Source organism: Drosophila willistoni, assembly GCF_018902025.1.
Source record: "Drosophila willistoni isolate 14030-0811.24 chromosome 2L unlocalized genomic scaffold, UCI_dwil_1.1 Seg168, whole genome shotgun sequence".
In the NCBI taxonomy this organism is placed as follows: Eukaryota; Metazoa; Arthropoda; class Insecta; order Diptera; family Drosophilidae; genus Drosophila; species Drosophila willistoni.
Genome location: NW_025814047.1, coordinates 1799995 through 1813642, shown reverse-complemented (window position 1 = coordinate 1813642; position 13648 = coordinate 1799995). Strand labels below are relative to the sequence as shown.

At 33.5% G+C, this 13648-nt stretch overlaps 1 protein-coding gene across 1 annotated transcript in view; it reads left to right on the top strand.

The window, feature by feature from the left end:
* Nucleotides 1-252: 252 nt before the first annotated feature.
* Nucleotides 253-13648, top strand: part of LOC6643393 (sodium- and chloride-dependent glycine transporter 2) — a 32929-nt gene continuing 19533 nt past the window's right edge. The window contains exon 1 of the mRNA XM_047009576.1: nt 253-364. The gene's annotated coding sequence lies outside the window, so the exon portion shown is untranslated. The remainder of the gene's footprint in view (nt 365-13648) is intronic.

Below are 13648 nucleotides of genomic sequence, written 5' to 3'. Positions count from 1 at the left end.
GTTCCTTCCTGTTCAACGTGAACGTGCGTTGTTTCCTTCTCTTACAAGCTTTGGCATTGGTATGTCCGCCTCCGTGTCCTGTGCGTGTTTGCCTGGGCTCAACTTGACTTTGCTTGTGTTACTTTACGTTTTTTTTCTTTCTCCCATTATTTTTTTTTCTATAGACTTTCCCTTTTTTTCGGTTGAACTACTAACTTTTTGCATAAGGATTTGCAATCAAATAACAATAAACGTCAACATAACACAAAAAAGAAAATAATACGAAAAAAAAAAACGAATGAACAGAATCAGAAAGTGAATCTAAATCTGAAGCGAAATCAGGATCACCAGGATACGCAGAGTTAGCGGCGGCATTGTCAGTCAGGTGAGTCAAGTCAAATATAGTACATATATATATTTACATATATCAATAACTAGTCTTAGAATTTACATTGATTTTGATTGATGGATAGATGGGTTTGGTTGCAAATCCACAAACACACACACACCCACCCATCTACACACGCACACCCACACACCCAGGCACTGCCATTTGTCAAGTGTGACGTATACGCCATGTGTGCCAGTTGAGAAATGAAGTGGTTTACAGTGATTAAATGATACGATTTAACTAAACAGTTTGACTTTAAATCGCCACAATAGAAAACTAATCGATATTAAATAAGATAGAATTAAATTGTCTAGAAAGTCGTAAAACACGTCCTAATAATAAGCTTAGTTAAGGATTATATCAAAAAGGAAGTCGTTAAAGCCTTGTCTTTCAGTCATAAAAGGACTACTAGTATTAAAGTAGTAACTAAGCTATTTACAATTGAGAAATTTGTTGATGTTGTTGATTTTTGTTACAGGGAGGACCGCTGATTAGAATTCAATTTGTGTCCCTTACTACTTATTTAAAAATTTACAAGTTGATTGTGGATTTGATAATATTCTTGATTGAAAAATATTAAAAACCTTATTTCAAAGCGTTAGTTTTCTACTCAAACTGTGAAAGCTTTTCGAAAATATTGCTCCAATTACTCAAATGCAAACCATGATCCATTTAGAACCTTATGTTTTTATATTTCCAGAGGTTATATTTGAAATTTTGAAACTGCAGACCTCAAATCTAAGATATTTTTTTGCTATTGCTGAGAAAAGGCCAAGAACAATCGAAAAATCAAACGACCAAATAGCATTTCTACTAATCCACTAATTTGCTCACGTAAACTCTTTACAAGATAGAAACCACTTTACAACGGAGATGGAAATAGAAACGAGTTTTATCTGAAAATTAACAAAAGTTTGAAATTATTCTACTTTTATACAGTTCGTTGCTATATTTTAAGACTCATGCTGCAAATCTACTTTTACTTTACATTTCTGAACTTTTTGTAGATATGTTGGTAGAACTTGAGTTTTTGAATAACGCGGGAACTTTTATCGTTTTGGCAACACTGATCATTTTGTTAATCGATTGTTCACATCCATTATCGCGAAAAAGACATATAACCTAAAAAACAGAGTTTCAGTTCACCAGTGCAATTCAACAATTTAAACTGTTTTAATAGCGATTTCATAGATTTCATTTTCATGTAAATTTCTAATTTTCTATGTGACATTTACTGTATTTATAATAAATTTTTTATGCAGCTTTGTTAATGTCCACTGACATGTTATAGGCCAGGAAAACTTAATTTTTAAGCAAAGAGTCTAATAATATGGCAAGGGGCTGTATTAAATTGCATATTTAATAAATATTTTTTTGGCACTTGATATAATGTAAAAATTTGATGCAATTATTCATTAAATAAGTAACTAAATGTTGAGGAGACTCCCAAGGGATTGGTTAACATTTGAATACTATTTATGTTCATTTTCAATTCAATCACTTTAAAAGTAAATGAACATTCCAATCATTACCTGTTCGTTTTGAAGGTCTGACAAATGAAAGTGAAACAATATTTTCGTTTCTCAAAAAATTTCCTTTGAAGTTAACACAAGGTCAAGGCGCTGTTTTTGTTGTTGCTTGCTGTCTAGCAGAACTAATATTGAATGGAGGTAAAAAAGGATTAGAACTATTTATTATGGAATGTGTATATACACGTATACACAAACACACACACAGGCGTGCGCTCAGGCAGTGCTGGGAAATGCTATGAACTTTGACCTTTGCATACATTTGCCATTGCAACTTCAACGTTAAACTGGTTAAACAGCTTTTCTATATGTCTCTGGCTCCCCAGTACTATATCCCCCTTTTGTTTTTCACTTTCTCTTGCGCTTTCTCTGTATTTTACTCCTGTCGACCCAGTCCCTCTCCCTCTCTTTCTCTCTCTATCTTTTGAGTCCTGCACATGTTTTTTTATAAGCTTTACTGCTGTTACATTTTTACGACAATGCAACTGCAGTAGTTGTTGTTGTTGCTATTGTTCATATTGGTGTAAACACACAGACTCAAACACACACACACACACATACACATACATGAGTGTGTGTCTGAGCGCGTGTATGTCCTTTCGTCTCTCTCGCCTTCTGCTCTGATTGTATTAGTTATTTGCGGCCAACATTGACATTTATGTGTTGTTAAGCACTGGCTTCAACTGCAGAGACACGAAAATAGTGGCGGGAGGGGCCAAAGAACACCTCAACCCAATGACAAACCTGGAAATATATATATATTTATGCAACCATATGAAAATCAAATCAAATTGTATAAAAACGTAGATACATGTATATAATAAATAAATATATATGTATATATATATTTATATGAAGGTGGCATACAAGGATACCGAAGGCCATTTGAAGGTTGTTGCCGATGATGTTGTTGGCAAGGTATTTGCCAACCTTGTTGCGATTTTCTAAAAACTTTAAAGGAACACTGTTTAAGAAATGAGATTATATTTTCTGCAGATTGCTATCACAATAACTTTAACATTCCGTCATTTGTTGTAGTTGCTGCAATACTAGAGAATGAAACATTTCTCGGGCCAAACGACAGCCCTCACATTGGCAATTCGGTGAATTGGGCGTATGTTGATGTTGCAGGTTAGCTAAACGTAGACGATGTTGGCCATTGGCTCGTTGACGTTTCCTCTGGGCTCTTGCCCGGCAGTAGACAAAACTATAGATGATAATACCTAAAAAAAAGCCATCAACTTGGAGAAGATATACAATTGTAAATCCTACTTACCCACTGCCACAATCAGAATATGCAAGACTAGGGCACAAATGGCAACTTTCATGAATTGCTCCTGTTGCACTTCCTCGGAAGTGATTTGCATTCTTATGTCGCTAAAGTTATGGGTGGAATTTTCTTCCTTTGTGTCAAACATCAGCAGCTGTGTCTCATTTAACCAATCAATATCTATTAGAAATACATTGCAAATTGATATAAGTGGTCAAGGAGTTCAAAAAGATGAACTAACCTGCAATATTATTTCCATCGTAACAGTAAGAAAGTCTACCTAAAAGGAAGGGTAAAAACTTAATCGTCTTTAAAGTGCTCATGCTGGGAGTTGATTGATTACGGAAAATGTTAACTGCTTCTACCCCAAGTCTTTGGCTCAAACAGACTGATGAGTAGGTGCAAAAGAAACAGCTGTGGACTTAATGGCTTTGATTTGATACACCGGCTACGAGACCAAATGACCAATTAAGGCGATAAATATTGAAAAGTGAATGAAAATGAAATCTGTTTTAAAAAGTGCTTAGAAATATAACTTTCTATTTCATTACGACCATTGGGACTGTATAGATTATGTACTTGCAATAAATGGGATAAACTTTTACTTAAAAATTGTTTATAAACAATTTCTGATAATCTAACCTAGTTTCTAGCTTTCAAAATTTGAATTAGGGGCAATTTTCGCCGTTTTCACAATCCGGCACCTTACGCCAGGGATTGAGTATGTATAGAATATATGTATTGAATCGCCAATAATATATATTTAATACACAATATCCTTGTTGGGGTCCTGCCAATGGAAAATAGTTCTGTAAATGTATAAATTCATTCAAAGCTGCCTTCTCCATAGTTTTTGGCCGTATACGGAGGGATGTAGCTATCAGAAACTTTTGTCGAGGCAAACTAAAGCTAATAGTGTTGCAATAGTATAGAAAGTCACATCATTAATCAGAAATTCAAGTTAAAATATATATAGTTATATATAGTTAATATATATAAAACATTGACACAAACTAAAACTTTTTAGAAAAGCAAGGTACAAGTATTGGAAAAGTAAGCTACATTGATGTAATTACTACTGTTAAGAAGAAAGCAATAAAGATTACTATATCACTTACTAAAAAGTAAGCAATACAGTTATGACTTACTAATTTTCTTATAACTTATAATAGAAAGCAGCGTAGTAATCACCTGCACAGAAAATAAAAAAAATACTTTAATAGGATTCAAAAACCCACAACGCAAAGCATTTATAATTTTGTATATTTTGATGGTCTGGATACAAATCCAAGTCTTACTAGACAAGACGACTATCCACTAAGCCATTATCCTGGATTATCGTCTACTAAGCGCCTGGATTGGATTGGATGACTATATCATATAGCTCCCAAACGAACGATTGGTCGAAAACACTGAATTTTGTTAATAACTTCGTTACTTTTAACCCGATCGTTACAAAAGTTATTTGATGTCTATTAATAACTGTGTCAAATTTGATCAAAATCCGATAACTTTGTTATAAAGCTGTCAAATAAAGAACAGCTGTCAAGGGAAGAGAACGAGAGAAACTTGCAAGAATACAGAAACTTTGGCGCGGCTGAAGTTAGCTTCGGCACTGTGATTTTTTCTATATTTGATATGTTACCATATCAATCTGTTCTGTCGTCAACCCCTTGTATACAATTCTTAGAATTAGGAAACACAAATTCAGTGCTAATTGTGAATAGTTGATCATGGCCTTCAACATTCCGTTGTAGCCATACATACCAAGTTGACAGTCCATAGTGCTGGTCGAGTGGAAGCTCTTCAGGGACAGATAAGGCAATGGTGGCCACACAATGCTCTGTGGAATCCAGACTATTTTTTGTGACCTTCGTTAGGTAATGGCAATGGCACCAAAGGCAACCCAGAAAGAGCAGGAAATTGCGATTGCAATTGGTTACCTCAACAATTTCTACTTGAAGCTTGCCCAAAACGGCCAGAAGAGCCAATAAGGACACTCCAAAGAGAGCTACAGTATGAGCATCATAATTGACATTTGGATTTGTAGTTGGATTTCATCTGTGTGGGCGATTCGATTTGACAAATTGCATGGGATAATGCACCCATAATGAAAACGCATCGAGTGCTTTGCAGAAAAGACATTTTGCTAATGGCCCACAATGCCGAATTCGGTGAAAAGTCGCATGGAAAATGGAAAACCCAGCTGCCAACGGTGACATCGCAGCCTTGCCACACAACTGGCAACAAGTACAAATTGTTGCATGATTGAACAGCAAATTCTTTGTAAATGGTTTGGCAGAGAGTTGAAAATGAACATAATTTTCATCTAGGTAAAAGAGGTTTTCCGCAAATGCAACACACAAAATGCTGACCAAAATCGTGTCAAAAATTCATTTGAGTTTAGTGTTTCATTGGTAAAGCCTTTTGAAAATAAATACCTAACATGTTCAATAGAAATATTTTGATTGCAATTGTGAAATTGTAGACTGTTGAGTCTCAAATGACTAAGATGGTTTTCTCATTTAAATATGCAATTTTACTGACATGCTCTTTAAACTAAGAGTTTAAACTTTGATTTTGTCGAATGTGGTTAAATAGGCTTCTCAACTATGAGGGTGTGTTTGTGTATGTGCGTTTGTGTGTGGGTCTTTGTGTGTGTGTGTCGAGAACTATTCTCTTCGAAGGCTTCGCAAAAGTGTTTGTTTTAACGAATATTTCACAATTGCTTCCAAGAGCTTAAGAACATCGACTAGAGTCGAGAAAAGGAAACAATGAAAATGTTAAAGCTTCCTCTTTTATATTCTAGATTTGAGAAATTCAAACTTTTTAGAATTGTAGGCTATATCTTTGAGTTTTAAAGTCTTATGGCATATATAATATTTATTGCAACAACTCAATTATAACAAATAAGATTAAGAAATATATAAATACGCATTATTAAGACTTTAATTCTTTCATCTTTTTATAAACTAACTGTGATTTGCATTTTTTGAATATTCTAGAGAGATCTAATAAGTTCAGAGATCTCTCTTGCCTAAAGTGGAACTTTAATTTCATTCCATCAAGCTCAGTTATCTACTTTTCCAACTCTTTGCTTCTTTATTTATGCAATAAGGTCTGAATTTAGAACAAATCTTTAATGCATAGAACTGATTGAATTCATTTAATCATTGATTTCAATTTTGAATAAATTTAAACCTAAAAGTTGTATAAGTTAATTTACTCACTTGCTCAACCAAAAAAAAACGTTTAATCTAAAATAAACTTAATTTGTAACTCTATCATTTTTGACCGACATTACAAATTTATGGAGATAGTTCTTGAAATCTATTAATTAAGCCAAAAATTAAATAAAAAGTCTTTAAATTAAGATTAAATTAAAGTATTACTTTTTCAAATCGATTAGTATTAGGCCAGAATACAGTCAAAGGAAAACAGGTGGAATTACCAAAAATTTTATCAAATAATTTCTGAATTTTTGTACTTTCTAAACTTATCTAGATTTAATACATTTCTTAAATTTCGTCTCACAAGTAAACTCTCTACTTTAGAATTTTAAATGAGTTTTTAACATTATTGACAGTGTGATAAATAAAGGACAAGGAAGTCAATCATCAAGTAAGTCAGGGAACTAATGAGTTAGTGAAGAAGTGATTCAAAGTGTGTAACTAAAACGGGAACCAGATTTGTGAAAATATTCACTCACTCAATTAAGGGAGTTCTTCACTGTTCACTCTTTAAAAACAAAACTGTAATGGATAACGTATAGCAGCGGAGAATGCCCGCATTTGGACCTGCTCGTCGGGGGGTGTGGTTTTAGTTAAACTCATGGTAATTATGCTGCTTGCTTTTCTGTTTAATTATATTCAAAATATAGAGCGAGCTATGGGACGAACGATATAAAGGTCAGGACGACGAGACGAGTTCAAATAGCCATGTCCGTCCGTCTGGATCAACGCAAACTCCTCCTAGACCGTTGGAGCTACATAGCTGTAACGTAGGCATGTAGGCTTGTATATCTCGGATTTCGCCGGATCGGACCACTATAACATATAGCTTCCATACAAATGGCAATGTCACGAAACAGTGACTTTCCTCAATAACTTCGTCTGGTTTTTTCTATAAATTTATTTATTTATTCTATCTATCATTAAGATAAATATGTTATTCGAATTGAAATTTTGAATTATCTACCATCTTCACTTCCAATTGAAAATTATCTTGATCAAAAGTGAAAAATTATTCATTTAAATGTTACCTTTAATTCATAGCATCATCAGCTGTTCCTTTCAACTCTTCAAACGACTCCAACTTATATTTTGTAGTTTCGTTGCCAATTATAAAATGATCATAACTAGTAAATCGAAAACATCCACTGTAATATCCCAATCGCACATAAAGTTCATAGGTTTGGGAATTGGTAATACGATGCAAATTCTCAAGACCAATAATAAATTCTCCTTTCATATTACCAAAGCCATTACGATACTCAGACCAATTTCTATTAAAGTCTACGCTGCCATCAAATCTTTTATGAATGACTATCCACCCACCACCTTTTTAATCTCCCTCACAGAGTGCAGAAATCGGATCAATTCCGGGAACTTCAATTTGATGAATTGAACTCATGAGGACTCATGAGAGTCCTTTGCAACCAGTTTTTGGTATGCCTTTTGTCAATCGATTAAATATTCCTTAGTTTGGATTATTTATTATTTAGGTTTTTTTATCAAAAGAAGATAAGAAACATAATTTCATTCTATTTGTATTGCCGTCTGTTAGACTTAGAAGCGGAAAATTAAAGAGTAAACCTTAAAATTGTAATTTCAGCACTATACCGTAAACGGGATATAGAGATTGCATGTCGATCCAGACGGACTGACAGATGGGCAGACACACTAACATTCTAAACTCACCTCGTCATGGTCTTTCTTTCTTTTCTTTCGACACAACAATTTTGTCCATTTGCCAAGGGATCACAGAATATAGAAACTTGAAAGGGTATACAAACTTTAGCAGGATTGAATTATCGTACGCCAGGTTCTCTGGTTCACTCCTTGGTTAGGACATACATATTTGTGTACTGTAAGAGAAATTTAATAGAACTTATTTTATCTAGATAAAAAAAAGATGTAGCAATTTTTGTTGATTGATTTTTTTTTTATTTATATATCATTACAGTAAATTGCAGAAAATTAGATTAGGATTGCATTTGAACTACAGTAAACATTCTTTTAAAAAGACATCGAATGTCATCTAACAATGAGACAAAACAGAAAACGGAAATTGTCCACTCAAGATTGAATCCGTCCAGAAGTTATGTTTGAAAATTATTTGCTTTATTGCTGAAATATATATTTTTTTTTTTTTTGATTGCATAGTTTTTCCAGATTTTCGTTGATTTTGAAATGAGATTAAATTTATTTTGGTCGGATAAGCATCTGGACAGATTTGAGAGAATACCACGAGCTCCAGCACATACTTGTATGGCCACCGCGTCCACTACTGTAACGTTCTCCATTGAGGCGGCTAATTAAGATAAACAAAATATTTGACAATTGGTAATTCTTGTATAATTAAATTGGTTACTTACGCATAGGTGCAAAATTTATGCCACCAGCCTGAATACCGTAGAGCACAATTACCATCTTTCCATTCATCATTATCTTGATCAAAACTGGTAAATGATGCATTTAAATTGTAATTCATAACCTCCTTAGCTGTTCCTCTAAACTCTCCCATTGACTCTAACTTATATTTCGTAGTTTCGTTGCCAATTCTAAAATTACCATAACTAGCAAATTCCAAAGTTCCATCGTAATATCCCAATTGCACATAAAGTTCGTATGTTTGGGAATTGGTAATACGATGCAAATTCTCCAGACCAATAAAAAATTCTCCATCCTTATTTCCGAACCCATTACGGTACTCAGCCCAAGTTCTATTAAAGTCTACACTGCCATCAAATCTTTTATGAATAACTATCCACCCACCACCTTCTATATCTCCCTCGCAGAGAACGGAAATCGGATTAATTTCAATTTGATAAATTCCCGAAGAGAGGCCTTTACAATTGGGGTTTGGTAGTTTTTCCCGACACTCGATTAAATATTCCTTAGTTTGGTTTAGTTGTAGGGAATGTTTTTCAACTAAATGATTCGAATCAGTCAACTGAGTTTCAGATTCTTCTAACTTTATCTGTAAGGATGTAATTTTAGAATTTAATTCTCCAATTTTGTTGCTGGTATTCTTTTCCTTAGCCTGATATTCTTTAAATTCGTTGTGTTTCGACTCGAGGTCTTTGATTGCTTTATCTAAATCTGATTTTTGGGTAGCTAATTTCTCGTTTAGATTCTCTATTTCTCTATTTTTATTTCTTTGTTGAGCTAAGCTTTCCTCCTTATCTTTGGCTGCTTGACGTTGAACATTTTCTAAATTCTCTTTCAGTTGTTCTACTTGTCTCTTATAATTGTCTATCTCAGTTTGAGATTTGGCTTTCTCTTCCACCTCTTTCTGCCTGACTGAGTTTGTGATGAATTCGTTAATATTAGCTATCTGTGTATTCTGTTGATCAATTTTACTTTGCAAATTCTCAACAGCTTTGCTTAGCTGACTATCTGAATGATTCTCCTCGAGTATTTTGATTTTTTCTTTCAGCTCAATAATATAAGCTAGACCGAGTTTCATAGACCTATAGCAATATAAGGCGCACAAATCTTTGTCGTCACTGGAGAATCCACACTCCTAAGTAAACAGATTTATCAATTAGATTAAACTTCACTTTGTGCTATTCACTTGGCCACTTACCCCGTTATTTGGGAGAGGAGATTCAGAGATTACATGATGCAAACCAAGAACAAGGAAGAGGCCAACAAGCGGGAGTACACTTTTCCTTCTCATTTTGAAGAGTAATCCAGAATATATACAAATTGGGATTTGTTAATGTTTAATTTACTTAACACTTGCGACTGAGATTATGTCTCTGAGAGCAATGATTTAATTTTGAAATATTCATTGAATTATATATTTTTCGGACTGTATTGTCGTTTGTCGCGATAAGAATTTATTCTTTTCTTAGTGCAAAATCTATTTCAATTCAATTATGTATTTGCTTTTTGACATTGACCAAAACGATAAGGTTGTGTACGAAAATGTTTAAACAATTCTTATCTCTTATTTATATGTATATATGTACATATATATATATATAAGCATTTCAGAAATGATACACACGACTTTCGGAAGCAGAATAAAATTTAATATGTGAAATAAATCAAAGAAAATCAAAAATTTTGCAATTCTTTAATACGAATTTTTATACCCTTGTAAAAACGGTATATTAATTTTGGTCAGAAGTGTGCAACACATCTCCGACCATATAAAGTATATATATTCTTGATCAGGACGACGAGACGAGTTCAAATAGCCATGTTCGTCCGTCCGTCCGGATCAGGGCAAACTCCTCCTAGACCGTAAAAGCCACAGAGCTGCATGTAGGCTTGTATATACTGCAGGGGTTGTATATCTCGGATTCAGCCGGATCGAACCAATGTATCATATATGTAGCTCCCATACAAACGGCAAAGTCACGAACAGTGACTTTTCTCAATAACTTCGTTATTTTCTGAGCTATAAACGACTATGCCAAATTTGATCAAGATCGGGTGACTATATCATATAGCTCCCATAGGAACGATCGATCGAAAACAGTGACTTTGCAAACATTAGCCTCTTTATCTAAAACGAAGAAAGAGTTACCAAAAAAGTTTACTGAATGTATTGAACGATTAAATTATCTATAAATAAGTTTTCCGAATATGTGGTTCATTTTGAAGAAGCACAAGCGTAGATTTCGTTAGAAAATCGATGAATTTGTAACAAAAAGTGCATAAATACCACATATACTTGCTCTGTTATAGATATCCTGTCATCAAGTAGTCGTTATCCTTTTGGTTGGTTCTGAAAAATCAGTGCACTCGTCATATACCAAATAAACAGTTACGCGTATGCGCTGAAAAATTACATTTAAATTGCAAATTTAAAGGAAAATAATGCACACACACACACCACAGACATACCTAGACGCACGCAAATTTTTTTATACACTTACAATTTACAATTTATGCAGAGGTAAAACCGAAAAAAGAGTGTAAAACAGCCAAGAGAAAACTTTTTTTTCCAAAGAAAAACATTAATTCACTTAGCCGCTATCTCGCTCTAGCATTTGCTTCTCTCTTTCTCTCTCATACACACATACACGCATATACCTGGTTTTTCCTGCTTATTTTCCATATTTGCTGTTGCCTTTGGCCTTTCAAAATTCAAATGAAATGCACTTTCTCTTGTACTCAAGGCAAAAGGCTTCGTCTCAACAACAAAAAGAAAAAAAAAAGGGAAGAGGAAAATTACATACATAGATGGAAAGTTTTAGTCGTCGCCATTAACAAAATCTGGCGACAAATTGAGCGGATTAAATGGAAATTGCGGCAAGATGACATATATGCGACATAAGGATAGATTTATTATTTCATTTTTCCAACTCACCCCGCTCGAAATCCTCTTCCAGCCAGTCTAAATAAATTGATGATAGTCGTGCAAGCTGTAAAATTGACTTTTTTCTAAATTGAAAATCATCATGATTCCGTTAAAAAGCAAAAAGTTTATCGGCCTGTCTTTTGCCGTGCAAGTAAAAATGCATATCACCTGGCCCTAAAGGTTTAAGAATTGAATACTATCATGAAAATTGATTTATTTCTTTTTTGTTTATCATCAGAGATTTTTTACAGTATAAAGCCATGTTCATAATAACAGGGAAAAGCCTAATTTTTTGGGTTATATTATAGATATATCCATATACATATATTTGTACCACTATTTAAGTGTAAGAAATGGTTTTATTTCTAAAAATACCAATGACTATACTTCTAAAAAATGAACTTTGAAGTTGTAAGCTATGTTTTCCCTTTTTCCGATTTAACTAGTTTTAATTCCCAACTAGTTTTAGTGTTGAAATTATGGGGAGTGGTTATCGAAGTCTGCCGATGAGAAAAGTTTGTAACTAATTGTCAAAATGAAGCTATGCAGAGAAGCAGCTAAATTTTTGTTTGTTTTAAAATGACCTTGAGTCTGCTCTACTTAAGATTTAAGTAAAATAGGTCACAAAAACATAACGAATAGAATGATAAAATAGAAAACTGGTCGTTTTTATTCAGCAATATTTTTGTCAATAATCAATTTGAACCTTATCATGGCTCTAATCCAAGGCTGGTTAGTTTATTTCCAGCTCAATTTCCTAAATTCATATATCTATGGTGTATCTATAATATGCTTAGATTTTGAAAATAGTACAATAGTCAACTCAAAATAGAATATGTCTGAAAGCTTTTAATAGTTTATAACTTCACTTTAATTTACCAAACCATTTGAAAATCATGTGGTTTAAACTAGAAGAAATCTGCAGATTAATTAAAGGCTTTAGCCCTTTTTAAATTGTAATTTTTAAAAAGGCACATCCTTTATTATTCTGTGGTTCAATTGAATAAGTTGAACAATATGATAGATCTTGAAATATGTGAAATTTCTTGCAGTTCGTTGAGTATTTTGAATATGCATTACAATTTCATTTAACGAATTAAAAGAATATGAAGTAAACGAATATTATACACAATTTCTTTTAAGAGACTAAGGATAGTCATTTGCTAGTCAATATAGACAATGCTTAAAGTGATTGAGAGATACAACATGTACATATATACATTTATGCTTATTAGCATAAAAAATAGAATGTGTTGAGTCTTTTCGATGGATAATATTTCACGCTTTTCATTCCATTTTGCCCCATTTAACTTGTTAACTTTTATGCACCTGCTACATTTTAATCCCCTCACTCTTTCTCCCTTTCTCTTTTCTTTTTTCGTTTTTTCTATTGCTCACTTTTTCATTGTGCAATTTGGAATTCATAAAAATCACTCGAAATGCCACTTTACGCGCATTTTGATTGAAATTTAGCGCTGAATTTGCTAGTACTTACATACAAGATGCTGAACCTGAATATTTTAATGCAGGACAAAAAAAAACAAAATGAACAAGGAAAAGAGGATGGCAGAAACTGTGTATAATGTTTGTTGGTATTGGATGGGAGTTGTTTCCAAGAAAAAAGGCAACAGAACGTAAAATTTACTTAGGCATTGAAATAAAAATGGAAATATGTCTAGCGAGAGGAAGAAAAACCGAAGGTGGAATTTCCACAGAAATTTGTTGCTTGGATTCACAGCTGAAACTAATTTGTATGCGTATTGGCAGTTGGCGATGAACAAACTCAATAATCGATATGATGGCAACAACATTGAGAACAACAATATGCAGGGAACACTCCCTCCATCAATCATATGCCCCTCTTTACCTAAAGCAACATTCCATACCCAATCTACTAATAACTTTAAGAAGTTAATTAGTAGTTTCAGCTAAAAAGGTTAA